Here is a 2,500-nt window from a genome sequence, read left to right as displayed (position 1 = left end):
TCGCTGTCCGCCGCTCGCCGCTCGCTCGTGCAGCCAAAAATGGCCAGTTTTGGCCCGTTTTTGGGCCGTTTTGGCCAGTTTTTGGCCTGTTCTTGCATTGCGCGGTGACCGTCGAGAGCGGAGCAAAACGTCAGCCATCTCAGCACCCTGGAACCCCCCGGGTGGCACAGGGCTGGATGGGGCTTTCGTATAGCAGGGACGGTGCTGCCTCTCGCTTCGCTCGCTGTCCGCCGCTCGCCGCTCGCTCGTGCAGCCAAAAATGGCCAGTTTTGGCCCGTTTTTGGGCCGTTTTGGCCAGTTTTTGGCCTGTTCTTGCATTGCGCGGTGACCGTCGAGAGCGGAGCAAAACGTCAGCCATCTCAGCACCCTGGAACCCCCCGGGTGGCACAGGGCTGGATGGGGCTTTCGTATAGCAGGGACGGTGCTGCCTCTCGCTTCGCTCGCTGTCCGCCGCTCGCCGCTCGCTCGTGCAGCCAAAAATGGCCAGTTTTGGCCCGTTTTTGGGCCGTTTTGGCCAGTTTTTGGCCTGTTCTTGCATTGCGCGGTGACCGTCGAGAGCGGAGCAAAACGTCAGCCATCTCAGCACCCTGGAACCCCCCGGGTGGCACAGGGCTGGATGGGGCTTTCGTATAGCAGGGACGGTGCTGCCTCTCGCTTCGCTCGCTGTCCGCCGCTCGCCGCTCGCTCGTGCAGCCAAAAATGGCCAGTTTTGGCCCGTTTTTGGGCCGTTTTGGCCAGTTTTTGGCCTGTTCTTGCATTGCGCGGTGACCGTCGAGAGCGGAGCAAAACGTCAGCCATCTCAGCACCCTGGAACCCCCCGGGTGGCACAGGGCTGGATGGGGCTTTCGTATAGCAGGGACGGTGCTGCCTCTCGCTTCGCTCGCTGTCCGCCGCTCGCCGCTCGCTCGTGCAGCCAAAAATGGCCAGTTTTGGCCCGTTTTTGGGCCGTTTTGGCCAGTTTTTGGCCTGTTCTTGCATTGCGCGGTGACCGTCGAGAGCGGAGCAAAACGTCAGCCATCTCAGCACCCTGGAACCCCCCGGGTGGCACAGGGCTGGATGGGGCTTTCGTATAGCAGGGACGGTGCTGCCTCTCGCTTCGCTCGCTGTCCGCCGCTCGCCGCTCGCTCGTGCAGCCAAAAATGGCCAGTTTTGGCCCGTTTTTGGGCCGTTTTGGCCAGTTTTTGGCCTGTTCTTGCATTGCGCGGTGACCGTCGAGAGCGGAGCAAAACGTCAGCCATCTCAGCACCCTGGAACCCCCCGGGTGGCACAGGGCTGGATGGGGCTTTCGTATAGCAGGGACGGTGCTGCCTCTCGCTTCGCTCGCTGTCCGCCGCTCGCCGCTCGCTCGTGCAGCCAAAAATGGCCAGTTTTGGCCCGTTTTTGGGCCGTTTTGGCCAGTTTTTGGCCTGTTCTTGCATTGCGCGGTGACCGTCGAGAGCGGAGCAAAACGTCAGCCATCTCAGCACCCTGGAACCCCCCGGGTGGCACAGGGCTGGATGGGGCTTTCGTATAGCAGGGACGGTGCTGCCTCTCGCTTCGCTCGCTGTCCGCCGCTCGCCGCTCGCTCGCGCAGCCAAAAATGGCCAGTTTTGGCCCGTTTTTGGGCCGTTTTGGCCAGTTTTTGGCCTGTTCTTGCATTGCGCGGTGACCGTCGAGAGCGGAGCAAAACGTCAGCCATCTCAGCACCCTGGAACCCCCCGGGTGGCACAGGGCTGGATGGGGCTTTCGTATAGCAGGGACGGTGCTGCCTCTCGCTTCGCTCGCTGTCCGCCGCTCGCCGCTCGCTCGTGCAGCCAAAAATGGCCAGTTTTGGCCCGTTTTTGGGCCGTTTTGGCCAGTTTTTGGCCTGTTCTTGCATTGCGCGGTGACCGTCGAGAGCGGAGCAAAACGTCAGCCATCTCAGCACCCTGGAACCCCCCGGGTGGCACAGGGCTGGATGGGGCTTTCGTATAGCAGGGACGGTGCTGCCTCTCGCTTCGCTCGCTGTCCGCCGCTCGCCGCTCGCTCGTGCAGCCAAAAATGGCCAGTTTTGGCCCGTTTTTGGGCCGTTTTGGCCAGTTTTTGGCCTGTTCTTGCATTGCGCGGTGACCGTCGAGAGCGGAGCAAAACGTCAGCCATCTCAGCACCCTGGAACCCCCCGGGTGGCACAGGGCTGGATGGGGCTTTCGTATAGCAGGGACGGTGCTGCCTCTCGCTTCGCTCGCTGTCCGCCGCTCGCCGCTCGCTCGTGCAGCCAAAAATGGCCAGTTTTGGCCCGTTTTTGGGCCGTTTTGGCCAGTTTTTGGCCTGTTCTTGCATTGCGCGGTGACCGTCGAGAGCGGAGCAAAACGTCAGCCATCTCAGCACCCTGGAACCCCCCGGGTGGCACAGGGCTGGATGGGGCTTTCGTATAGCAGGGACGGTGCTGCCTCTCGCTTCGCTCGCTGTCCGCCGCTCGCCGCTCGCTCGCGCAGCCAAAAATGGCCAGTTTTGGCCCGTTTTTGGGCCGTTTTGGCCAGTT

The sequence above is a fragment of the Musa acuminata genome, unplaced genomic scaffold, assembly GCF_036884655.1.
Source record: "Musa acuminata AAA Group cultivar baxijiao unplaced genomic scaffold, Cavendish_Baxijiao_AAA HiC_scaffold_426, whole genome shotgun sequence".
Taxonomy (NCBI): Eukaryota; Viridiplantae; Streptophyta; class Magnoliopsida; order Zingiberales; family Musaceae; genus Musa; species Musa acuminata.
The sequence above is the reverse complement of the archived record's forward strand: the minus strand, read 5'-3'. Positions refer to the sequence as shown.